The sequence below is a fragment of the Borostomias antarcticus genome (genome assembly GCF_949987555.1).
Source record: "Borostomias antarcticus genome assembly, chromosome: 7".
NCBI lineage: Eukaryota > Metazoa > Chordata > Actinopteri > Stomiiformes > Stomiidae > Borostomias > Borostomias antarcticus.
Genome location: NC_140240.1, coordinates 6,638,686 through 6,652,640, shown reverse-complemented (window position 1 = coordinate 6,652,640; position 13,955 = coordinate 6,638,686).

Genomic DNA, 13,955 nt, shown 5'->3' with positions numbered 1-13,955 from the left:
TATTCCCTTGTTTTCTGTTGGAGTATGGGACCGAGAGTATATTTTCCTTGTGCATCATGAAGACAATGGGAAATAAATAAATATATGAGGCTGCCTGTGGATATATTAATGCATGACAGATGTTCCAGATTCAAATGAAAAAATTACACATTCATACTACAATGGAGTCACAGATTTACATCATTAAGATGCAGCAGATTCTACCATCGGACTGTTGTGTTGCTGTGTGTCTGTGGACTCATCTCTGAATATCAAAGCTAAACAACACAGCCATGTGTATTTCTTGGTACTGTACAGTAGCTGCAATGGCTGTCAGGGGGTTTGAGGTATAAATAACACACAGTTAACTCTGTATAGACAACGTAACTTGTCCCTCACTCTGACAGGAAGCAGGGGAACCACAGTAGCCTACTGTAATAGTGAAAATGGTCATTTTCTGCCCAACACACCAATGCCATAATGAGTTGTATCTGGCCAGAGCAGGGGGTTGGGAGATGGGGGGGAGGATTGTCTCTGTGCAGGAATTTTCACCTCTATAGCATTGCTACCCAGAAGCCTTCATTATGGGATCTCTAGGGCATCCGTTCATTAGCCTTCCTCATGCTGGCTGTGATCCAGCTCACTAGGTCATTCTAGTCTTGGATCTAATTAGATGAACACAGAACAGTGTAGACCACAAGCACAAACAGGACATAATGCCTGAATTCTGCAAGAGGAAGAACAATTGAATTGGCTGAATCATAGCGCTCCCAGACTATACACTGGGAACAGAAATACACGTACAACTAGTTGGGCCTGGCAGTTCATATTGGTGGGGCTTCCAATTCAAGCCAACCAAAATAATTTCTGCTGTGTTAAGCTCTTTATTTCAGCAAGAGTTAACTGGACACAAGAGATAGTCATGCTCTGGCGACTCAACAGTTTACAGAACCAACTGACTGCATGCGTTTCCAATCAAACTTACTGAATTCCTATGTTTTTAATCTTCTCTCTCAGTTAACAAATTCAATAGGGATCACGGCAAGGTCAAACGCCAGTTCATGAGAATAAATTGAGTAATTGACCAAGAAGTGAACAAGTCGATTTCTTTGCAGATCTGTTTTCAAATGGACGTGCACCCTGAACCCTTCCTCCATGCTCCATGCTAATGGTATTAACTCTGTCTGGGGGCTTTCGTGACTCAATCCTGGTTGTTTGGCACATTCAGTGACCTTCCTGGTGTCACCAGCAGAGCCAGAGACACCGATTGTGTAACAGAACCACCCTGCTTCAACACAGTGCAACGCAATTGACTTTATTTTCAAGTCCAGATTGGCATGGCTTTGTTACAATCCATGAGTCCAGAGAAGTGCTGGAGATTTGATTTGTTGCTCCCATTCCACTATTTCCCACACATGGTGATTTATGATGCAAGAAACCGATTCAAATGCAAAGGTAGGATCTTGAGCTAATTAGCTTTTGCTCTGTTAAGAAGCCTGATGAGTTTAAAAGACAATCCCTGCAAGGCATGTGCTCTTGTTACCCAATTGTGTTGGCCCTAGGCCTTTCTCAAACTAACACCACTTAGATGGATTACGTTTTGCTCAAACTGTGCTTGATCGCATGCCATCTGATTTAATTTTGCTCTCCCCCTCGTTGAGCATTTAGCGAGATCCAACTTGGCCATCTGGCCGAGGGAGGTCTTTAAAACAGAGTAAACTGGCAGGAGAGTGATGATGACTGCCTCTCGGCCATGTGGTAGGCTTATAGGGATCATATATACATACATGCTGGAGGCTGAGGCCAGCCTGGTTTATGGCAGAAGGCTGTTCTTATTCCCCTCCCACCAGCAGCGATCTCTGGAGCCGCAGACGGATGAAGCTGGCAGGAGGTTAAAAGCTGCTCGTCGTGAGAAGGCTAATATGAACTCTGACCTGCTTGAGCCAAGGCTCAGAGGACAGTAGCTGTAGTGGGTGGAGGGCTGGGGGCAGGTCCAATCTGGACCGTGTGCAAGCCATGCTTTAAACCCAGTCTGACTGACCAACTGACTGACAGACAGATATACTTTCCCACTGTCCTCATCTACAGCACCTGCTGGCAAGACACGCAAACCCCTTCATCATATTGACTGAGCACGGGGCACAAGACTGATAACTGTAGAGATGTAGCCAGCAGGCTGAACCACTCGTCACATGTGTTCCATGCTCTCTACCTGAGGACACCCACCCCCATTATACAGCCCCCTGTCTGAATTAAAGACACCCACTTGCTCTTCTGAAGGAGTCGTTGTTGGCACAGTTCTCCTGTTGGCATACTATCTGGCCCTCGGTTTTCATCTTTTAGCCATCTGGGATGGCATGAAATCCTGACCTTGATTCACAACACAATGATACAGTACATCTACGATTTACTACTGTAACATACTGCAAAAATAACGTTAGTAATATTTACTTTATTATTGTTTCAAAACGCATATTTTCCCTTTCTACCATAACCAGCAAGCCATAGACTGCATAGTAAGAAGGTGAGTTCAATAAGACTTAATTGAAACACTAAGAGATGCCCTCCACTGCACTACAGACAGGAGAGTGTGGCTCTACTGTAGTTTTACAGTATGTTCAAGCCTGTAATGAGATTAAGCAGCAACTCGTCTTGTCAAGATGAATTACAGCAGTGTTCACTTAACATCTGAGACGAAAGACAGCAGCTCAACGCTCCTCTCACAGTTCCGATACTGACTCTACTCTGAATCACTGAAGAACAATTAAAACAACAGGAGCATTCATTCACTTTAAGTAGCAATTAGTCTGCCTTTTTCTGGTGCCAGCAATTTGAGAATGTCCTTCTAGTTTTCTTGTTCTTCGCAATGCAGTGTGGCTCATTTAGTTGACTAATGAAAGCTGGTGATTGTCTGGCAAAGGGATTCACTGTTGCCGTTTACTGATGATTTAACAGATCCACTAGTAGATAACTGTCTCTAGCGTCACTCCACAGGGAGCTGGCTTCGCTCTAAGTTTTGTCTGTCGCTGGGGCGGAGGTAACAGAGTAGAATCTTGGAAAAAAAGGACCTTAATGTTTTTGATAACCTACTCTAGTTATGTTCCAAAAATCCTCTATGGTGGATGGTTTTTCGACCTTTAGCAAGCACAGGCAGAGTTATGGTTCCTCCACATGCGTAGGAGTGCAGGTCCATGCATTATTCAAAATTTAGCAGCGGGAGCAAAACAGAACCAAGGCCCATAATGAGATTAGGAAGTCGGAGCAATATTAAATAATAACCTTGTCTAATTGAGATTTGGCTCAATTTCACTCCACTTTAGCATGCATGACAGGTCAATTATCTCACCATTAATATTTCAGGAGCCAGTGCTGGGAAGCAGGTGTGGGGGTCTGGGACCGGGACCGCAACATGGCTGCGGTGGAGGGTTGGAGCGTACGGGGTCGGGCTAATGACGGGAGGGACTGGGGTGTAGAGGAATGGGGCGTGTCTCTACCAGACAGGGGCTCCGGTGGTTTCACAGATGAACTGCCAGGCCCAGTCCCAAGTGGAGACATGAAGAATGACCCTGCTGACCCCCGCATGAACTGTCATGACCGGAGAGTGTGGGACTCGTCCCATAGTGACACCACACAACCGTATAGGACTGCCAAGACATGAAGATCGCCTTTCGGGGTCATGGTGGCCACAGTGGAATCATAGCCTGTTATACACTTTCCGCCTGGTAATGTGGCATGATTACAACAATGTTGATCATTGGAAACATTGCATTTTCTAATGGCACAAGTTCAGTCCATCTGCTTCACACAGGGATGGAAATGCTTCATTTGATCAAAGTAGTGAGGGAAATGAAATCCTGCTGGATCGTGTTAAATATTGAGGGAATGAAAGCCAAAACATTACAGAGAGAGAGAGAGAGAGAGAGAGAGAGAGAAAGACAGGATACTGCAACTTTGTTCGATGTCAGTCCAGGTTTTCCTTTGTCTGTTTGTTTCCACAACCATCTATATAATCGAAGCTGAGTGACTACAGTCTTTCATGAGTAAAACAGAGGTGAAGGTTTCTCTCTTCCTCTAATGAGTTTGTCCTTTGTTTTTCCCCATGCTGAAAGCTGTGTTTGTCTCAGTGAAATATGAAATCCTGCTGAGCATATTAAGGCACAGCAGGGATCAAGATTGTGCAGCGCAAATGCTGCTGCAATCTCTCCAAAAACATCTCCTCATTTCTCTCTCTCTCTTTCGACTCTAATGAGCAGCAATGCATAATTCATGTTTATTTACGCTGAATCCTGAAGTGTAATTTAAAACATGCGACAGAGCGTGTGACAGAATGTAATGATAATGCATGAACAACGTCAGGGATCTCAGAGCTGAATGACAGAGATGAGGAAACAGAGGGATGCTGTCAATGCTTTCAATACGGTCTTTTTAAAGTTCAAACAATTCCAACTGTGTGTTGCACCTGTCAGCACCAGAGAGCCTCTTTCACTTTTCCCCAGATCACATCTCTTTGAAGTCCCTCTTTCTGACTCCCAGAGGGGAGGTCTACGCCCAGGACAATAATCATATTAGTCTGGGATCCTCACTGAGTAGCCAGCAGTGGAGTGGATTCAGAGCCTGGACTGTGGGTGACAAGGGATATTATTTTGTGCAAACTGACGCAGTAGGTCCTCACCACGTTCATTCAATCTGTCTGACTGATGCTGGCAATTTCCCAGGAGGAAACTGTGCCATAGTCAGACATGATGGATGGGACTTGTAGCCCCAAAGCACCACCACCCTCAAACCCCAAACCAATTTTCTTCCTCTCAAATAACTGGAATTTCTGATTTTCTCCACAACACATATTATAGTACTATATTGAAATAGAGATTAGGCAGGTTGATACCTTCTACTTTTGTCCCCTTAGGTCTCTTTTTCTCCACAGTGAAATCTACGCCTGCGATGCAGGATTTATGGGTAATATGTCATATGCAATCCATTCTGTTCTTCCTGCGCTGTACAGCATACAGGACATCTGGACAGTGTCCTGCGGCTGAGCTGTTTGACACAGCTGTCGGATATGTGGCTCACTCCTGAGCCTCTCCATCACTTTATAGAGTTGGGGGGGGGGGGGGTTGGGGGGTTGGGCTGGGGTGAACTAGATGTCAGAGATTACAGATTAAAGACTTAGAAATGTGATGGTGCGGTATCCCCATGTATGTAAAGACATTCCATAAGCCTAGTCTATGAACTATCATGTCTATGAACAGGCAACCAGACTGTCTGACTGAAATATGCAAGTTTTAGTAATATTCAATATATAACAATTTTACAAAATTAAAAAGTTGATTCTCACTGGTGAGTGAGTGGATTAAATTGAAAACATATTGGTCCTGGCATCCAGCAGCAACACCTTGAGAAGCTCTCTCTCTCTCTCTCTCTCTCTCATTTCAAAATATTCAACACGTGAATCCAGACAATGTCGCTCCTTTCTGCTCTTAGAGGGAGAGATCCTATTTAACGCCTCTCTTGCACGTGCAAAGACCCAAACACGCTCAGCTACTATCACTGTTCAGAGTCAGCACAGACACTTCCCAAGACAGGACACTGTACTTACAAGACTTAACTTCATTCTCAGCACCCCTCCTTCGTGAGACGAACAAGCATTCTCTTTCCAGGCAATATAAATCCAAATGAAAATCTGAGCATAAAATAACAAAATGTCGAAATCCAGGGGACTGCTCTACATGCGTCTGCTCATGCTGGATCCTGTCACACACAAGCTGGGGACACAGACTGAGGCACTGTAGACACACATGTTGCCAAAGCCTCTAGCTTGGCAAAGGAGCTCATTAAGCCACTGACAATCATTCCCACAAAGCCCGATCTAAAGGCTATTCACTGAGTGTGTACAAAAGAGAGAGGAAGAGAGGAGGAATGCAAGTTCCATCCTGTCCACATCAGTGTCCAGCAATATGTTTGTGGCACCTGAGCCTCTCCATGTGTTGTTTAAAACAGTTAAGCATTGTAAGAACAAGGTAGAGAGAGCAGGTGGGTAGAATTAGGATTTGGTGAATATATCCGACGGTGTAAAACGCTGCAATCCTCTTTGTGAAGGAGGGACAATCTTCTTAATTCCTAATCCTGCTGTAGATTGTTTTACTGCATTACAGAAGACAATGATACGTATTCCTACAGTACTTCTGATCTGTGAACTGTTTTGCTCTTGACCCCATCGTTCATCCGAAGGACTATGACACTCTCTGTGATGTTGTGATGTTTTGTTTATTTGACCTGGGAAACCAGAGAATCTAGCGAATGAAAACTGGGACTTGGCCTCAGCTGGCTCTGGGTCTCTGACTGACATCGATTGGAGCGAGCAGACGTGACTCCCGGACGACCCTGATGGGGTGAGTGGAGACTGGGTGACCCGTCAGGAGGGAGCAGGGAACAGGGAGTGCTGAGACTGTCGATAAGAGCCTTCCACACACCAACAAAAAGCGCAGCCTCTCTCCCACGACACGGGGGGGGGTGGGGGTTGTATCCCCGTCTGGATGATGTATGGTGTGGACCCCAAGTCGGAGTCTTGGGCTTTAAAGGGGAGACAGGCAGAAAATGGAAAGGGGGAGGGGATGAGGGTCATGCTTGAATTATGCTGATGCAGGTCGTAAAACCGCTGCAAAAACCAACCAAAAGCATTGGCCTTTTTATCGGAGCAGCATTGATGCTAGCCTGTGCAAGGTTATTATCAGTTCGGCCTCGCAAATGCTGACAGCTGGGCAACAGTGTGAATGAGATTGTGTGCCTTGAGTGCTCTGAACCAACATAGGGTACTATATTTCATAATGCCATTCCATCACTGCACATTAAATAGATGAAGCTATCAACTGTATGGGGGCTATTTTTTTTTTTTTATAAAATTAAATTACAATTAGTGCATTTATGTGTGACGTCCTGAGGCAACATTTATTTCATCCTCCAAGGCCTCAGATAATTACAGAATACAATAACAGACTAATGAGGAATGCATGATTCCTACATTGTGATACATGTCACAGTTTTCTCCTTTGTTTCAGACATTCTCCATTTGAATAATTAAGTTCTTAGCATGAAGAGATTTAAAAAACAACAACCTCAAAACTCAAAACAGATGAGACAATAGAAGAGACAAAAGTGATGTTTGAGGTGACCTCAAAAAGTCAAAATGTTCTGTGCCGCAGCAAAGGTTGAGATGTGCTCGGGACTGTCTGAGGACATTGGCCTTTTCGGTAAAGAGAGCAGATTGCCAAAGCCAGACACTGAGAACCCTCACACGCCTTCGCAGAGACAGCGCCAGGCCCTCAGAGCCCCTGAGCACTCCCTTTGAGCAGCAGCAGGATGAAGCTGCCATTATGGCCACACAAACAGAGGGAAGCCTTATGAACTTTACACAAATGCTTAGTGCTTGGAGCTGGACAGCTCTAGGGGCTAGAACGACGGGAAGGTACTGGGGCAGGCTGCCAGTTCCCGAAAAGCTTAGTGTTCACGCACTCAGGCCCAACAAACCTGACATTGTCCTGGGCACTGCCCCGGGTACTGCCTCTTCCCCTGGCTCTCCAGCTCCTCCGCTCACTCACAACCCCCACCCACACACACACACACCCTTTCCAATTCATTGAATTAGACATGACTTATAGAGGGGTGCAAAGGCAAACATTTATTCACACTTAAAGGCGTTTGTTAAAACGCCACGGAGCAGGCTCAGGGACACCCTTGTGGTAAATGAGGAGCGTTTAGGAGCTGCTGTACAGTGACTTCATAGACTAAGACTGGGATTAACAGTCTGTTACACCTCCCACTGTCGCCCATGATCTCTGCACTGTTGTGTGTCATCCATCACATGATATTTCATAGTCTGACATTATCTGGATATTTGTATGATTCATTATCAGATATTGCTTTGGGATCTTTGTTTTTGCACATATGGCCAAGGTGATATCTACAGATAATATCTCTGTTGCAGAATTTATTTCTTAATTTATCTCTTTAATTTACGGCATATCATGATAAGATGTCCCTTATGTCCCTCAAGCAGTGATTGCCAAACGCTATCCAACCATTTACATTACATTACATTACAGTCATTTAGCAGACGCTTTTATCCAAAGCGACTAACAATAATTGCATTTAACGTAGGAAGAGCCAATGTACTACTACTTGCCAGAACTCACAAGTGCATCTTCTTTCTAAAACAAGTGACTAAGAGCATAATCTAGAGGGGTGCAACCAGCACAAGATCTCGGGTCTCATAACCTTATCAAGTCAGTGGGATGAAACTGGAAGCACGGTCCACAGCAGAGCTCCCTGCAGCATCCTGGAACAGAACATGAGGGGGGGGGGGGTTGTCATCAACATCATCAGCCCCTACACACCCCATCGGCTACATCGCTCTCTGACTGTACTACTGTATGAGTCCTGAGAGCAGAGAGAAGGCAGAGGAGGAGGAGAGGAGCAGGTGTTCACCAGCAGAGAACCTAATTTTAAACCTTAAAGCCATAAGTCCACACTACCGTGAGTACTTAGGTGGGTTCTGAGCGATTCCCTCTCTGCTGTCAGAGAGATATATGCCCACGGCCTTAGCTAGAACTTCAAACGCTGGGACTGAAGGTAAAGTAGGCTGGGTCAATGAAGGACAAGCTGACGGGGAGACAACAGACGAGCGGTGGCTGCTGAGGCAGCACTAAGACTAATTCAGACGCCTTCGCAGAGTTGGCAGACGTGCAGACTGTACACAGTGTGAGGTCTTTAATTGAACTTCAGGCATACAGCCCATTTCCTCCCTGAACTCAACTGCTAGTCAGTTAGTTAAAAACCGATGATTAGAGTATAGTTCGGCATCTCCAGACAGAGCAAAACAGCAACAGCAGCTTGACATTTCCATATAGAGGCCCAGCAAGCTGGCATTACAGATACAGTGCCTTATGCATTATTCTACAAATACAAAAGAATACCGCTGTATCTCCATGTATTCCATATACAGCAGTGTATGTTGTCATGGCGACAAGTCCTCACTACGCCGTCACCATGCTGATCACTTCAGTGTTGCTGGAATGCTCTCATATAGCTGATGCATCGTGAGCTCTTGACAGTGGTGCAGACCTTGACCTTGCTGGTTTGATTATTTATCTCTCAGGTGTTACGGTTCACGGTTGAAGTATTCCATCACAAAACAACAAGTACCTCTGTTTGAACTCACGCTCATTAATTGCAGACTATCTGATGGGTACTGTACGTGAACTCTAACAAATGAGAAGCAGATGGAATTCCAACTATTTAACTGACCGTGTTTATACGGAATTCTCCATTATCCCTGACACTTTAATAGTCTCGCCAATTGTTTCCAGATCCAGGTTTATAGGTGATTTAGCACAACACTTTACAAAGAACGTCTGATCAGACCGTAGACATAAAACGAACACCAGATAAATCAGGAAACCTCTAAGGAAGGATATGGCCAATCACCCTGGTATACATTCTGTAACACAAGTAAGCAAAGGCAATAAATTCAAATTGTTCAATTTGTTCCATACAAAAATGGTGTAGCTGAAAGCTGTGTGTTCTGAGTGTTTTAAGTGGTTCCAGGTGGATAAGGTACTATAGTTGAGTTCACTGGCAGGCGAGTCCTCTGTTGGGATGAGGCAAAGAGGGCCGTGAACGCAGCCCCGTAAGGGGAGAGAGTCGGCCAGGCAGGCTGTCCAGCCCTCTCAGTCCGACAGCCTCCATCAAAGGCTCACAGATGGTACGCTCAGCTACCATGGCACTGATCACGGGATCACCCCTCCTGATTAGCACACCTACTGAACACCTCTTGCTAACTAGCGTCTGTTCCCCATACAGTACATCACCAGCTGCTAGTTCCACAGTATGGTCACTGACTGAGCAGGATATTAACCTACAGCATGTAGTTTGCAATGCAGCCGAAAGACCAAAAAAGAGTAACTCCTTTCAATTAAGGGAAAGTATGGATTAATTCCCCCCATGACATGACCGCAAAAAAACCTTGAAGAGGAATGGTTTCTCTGTGCCATTTCTTCTCTTCCCTCACAGTAGTCCTGTAGACATGCTCAGATGAAGTGTCCACTAAAAACCCATTTTAATCATGTTACCCCTGGAATCAATAAGCTACCCCCCTCCCTCCACCCCAAGGTCAGCTTTCATACAGGAAAGGGTCTCTTGCCCTGAGATATTTGGAGTGTGTACACAGTTGACAGCAAGAGTGCTGGGGCAAACAGATGTCCGAAGACAAATTCATTAAAATAACCCTTCTGTCTTTCAGTCAAAAGTGTAGGCATGGCAACTGAGCTCAACCTGCAGAGCTATACAACCCGAATACACAGAATTCCAAATAGTTGGAGGGCTACATACACACACACACACACACACACACACACACACACACACACACACACACACACACTGTAGACTGCATCAAATCCCCCTTCCTCCAAATAGAGCGATTCAATTGTAATTTAATGGTTAGATCCTGCAGGCAGGGAGCTGTGCAGATCATCACCTCTATCTCCTAGCAGCCAGCCAGCTGCCAGCCAGCAGCAGGCCACCTGTCAGAGGGAAGTCTATTATAAACCATTCTAGTTTCTATCAACTCAGCCAGCGACATCAGTTGTTCTCCTCTATCTGGTTCAGCCAACAAGGTAGAATAATTATGAGAAGAAAAAAAAACGTTGTTCTCCAGGTCCTATTAAGGAAAGGCATAGCAGATGCAGTGCCTGCACACCCATAATTCAGTGAAGCACACCCATAATAAGCGGCGGGGATCTCAGGCCTTGTAAGGAGCACCCTGCCTGCTTTCTGCCCACCCACATCAGCCAGGGTGGGACCACAGAGGAAGAGGAACCTGTGGGGAAACACCACTAATCCCGCTGTGGAAAATGTCAGGGGGATCTGTCTCACACGAATGCACAGCTCAAGATGAGGAGGCAGACCAATATTCAGAGGGACTTAAAGATGTGTGTGTGTGTGTGTGTGTCTGTGTTTGTACGTGTGTGTCTGTGTTTGTGCGATGGGGGTTGTGTCTGTGTGTCTTAAGATTGACACGCTGGGTCAATAGGTCTGCTGCACAACCAATCAAGCTTCACCCTTAAGGCTTTCACAGGAGTGAAATAGTGCATTGGCTCCTATAGGGTCTGTTGCCAATTGAACACATTTAATTAGATATCCTGGATGCCCTTTCTTGCTTTTATACTATGTCTGTGTAAACTTTAGAGGATTCAATAAACGCCATGCATTTGTGAGAAACATACAGCTGCAGCACTGTGAGATGGTGCGGAGCTGTCGATGCCCATGTGTACCCCGTCGTGGTGGGAAAGGCAAAGCATTATTGTTCTCAGTATGCAGCCATACCTTCTCCCATGGCCAATTAGCCCATGTCAGGTGGAGCAGGCAGCCCACGGGCAGGATTGTATTAAGCATACCAGGAAACTGTATTACCATGCAAATGTGCCTGCTGGCCTCACCAGATGAATTGCACTAATCCATGTCTTGGTGCAGCAATTGGGAAAGGTATGCTGACCTTGATTAACTTACTAACTAACTCTCATGGTAGACCTGTGTTCATTATGAACTTAAATCAAACAATGGCAAAATTCCTTGAAGTGAGAAAACAATGTCAGCAGACTCAAATCAAGAGTTTTACATTACCCACAAAATAGATGTAGAATACCCATGATGCAGGATTAACAGCCAACAGGGTACTGCAGAAATTTATAGGTGAGTATTAAACAGCACCTGCAAGCCATATCTGGTGATTCTGGGCCCTCTGGAGCAGTAAAGCAGGGCAGGGCCTATTTCCTCACCGGCACTGTACGTCTGATATCAGATTACCAACCGATTCCAGTTCAGCAGTGTACAAAGGGACTTTCCAAAGCTGTGGACAAGTGGAAAGAGAGTGATAATACACAGCCGCATAATCACACAATGTTTTGTAGGAACATTTCTATCTTTTCTTAGAAATGTAGCAACAAAATTGTTTCTGAATGCAAACATATACATGTAGAATATCTTTGGAAATCAAGTGGTTGAAAGGTTCTCTAGTGTCTGAGCTTCTGAGAGAGCTGTGCCAATTTAAAGCATTCTCACATAGATGAAACAAACGTCTGCTTCTCTGAAACACTATGCACTCACTCAGAAAGTTATCTTTTGGAAACTTGAAAGGGCAGACAAAGAATTAAAGAACCCAGTCAAAAGGGCTTTGAGAGTGCTGCCTTTGTCAAGCTAACATCAAACGCCTAACTAGAAAGAGAATAGTATTCTTTGTGTTGTCTGCGTGAGGGAAAGTTTGCTGTTTGCGACTCCAAAAGTCACGTAGAGTAGAATGATCTTACTTTTTCCCACTCCCACTCATAGGAGTGGATTTTTGATATGGCAAAGATTATATCACTGTATAGTATGTTGTCATGGATTGTATTCAAAATGGTAAAATTACACTTTTGAGGAACAAGGTTTCATATTCTACACACAATTTGTACTGGATATCCTCTTTAGATTGCAGAAGATTCAAAATAAATAGAGCATACTATCTTGTAAGCAATAAATAATGACAATACCTTTATTATATGCTAACACAAGATGCTGGTTAGGTTACTAATGTTAATGAATTCCTTAGTTAAGGTTAGGGTTAGGTGAGTTAACCTTAGTTAACATACATAACATTAGTAAATGGTTAAGAGAGAAATTAGTTAACTGCTACTTAAAGGAGTAGTAAAGGGAAAATGCATGTTTAGCCCTGTTTTAAGGTTACTTATGATCATATACAATGGTTCAGATCAAAACGTTGACAAAACTAGCACTTTTGAGAGAGTCTGATAATTGCTCTACCACCGTTTTGGTCATACAATGGATGTGGGTGGGCACCGTGAAAAATCATAAAAAAAACATGTTAAACTCTCAATTTCAAAGACAAGAAACTCACGAGGTGTTAGTTGGAGTTCTGAAATATAATTCGCCATAAAGTAAGATTCTAGTTCATCTGGAAAGGCTTTTTTAAATATTTAGCATGGAACTATTTAGTTGCAGCACATACATGTGTAAACTTCCGCAAACTAGGTAGCCTAGCAACATAAACAATAACAATAGCTACCGTAAGTAGTTCCGCTTCCTGAATCCCCTCTGTTCTTCAATACAAGTCAATGGATTTCATAAAATTATCAATAAAACCCTACAGGATTCATACTTTGCGGCAAATTTGATGTCAGAACACCAACGGACACCAATTACCCCCTCGGTGAGCTTCTTGTCTTTGAAATCGAGAGTTTAACATGTTTTTGAAAGATTTTTCAAGGTGCCCACCCACATCCATTGTATGACCAAAACGGTGGTAAAGCAATTATGAGACTTTCTCAAAAGGGCTAGTTTTGTCAACGTTTTTATCTGAAACATTGTATATGATCATAAGTAACCTTAAAACAGGTCTAAACATGTTTTTACACATTTACTACTCCTTTAATGCTTAATAGTTCATTAACTAATGTGTATTAATGTACCCTTATTGTAAAGTGTTACCATGTATTTAATATCTAAATAGAATTTCAGGATTCAGTAACTATTTCTAACATAGTGTAATAGTAGCCTGGAAGCCAGACTTCCTTGCAAATATAAAAAATAATAGAACAAAGCCCCTGATTGGTTCCCGTTAATAGGCTGAAATGTTAGCATTGCCGCCATTTGGTTTTGAGTTCTAAATGGAGAAATGAATGGGATTCGCAAAAAATGCAGAAAATAACGTACTGTATGTGTTTAACAGAGACTCCTAGACTGGAGTAAGTTTTGTTCTAAAAATTACAATACATAATTGAAATAGGTTATGTGAATTTTGAAACCCTTAGTTTGTGCTGAGGTCGATGTTGCTGAGATATACTATTATTGAAACCAGACTATAGCAGTCAAACGGCCACCATGTTTTTTCATGAGAGCTAGCATTGGATCTTGTATCAAAGATATGA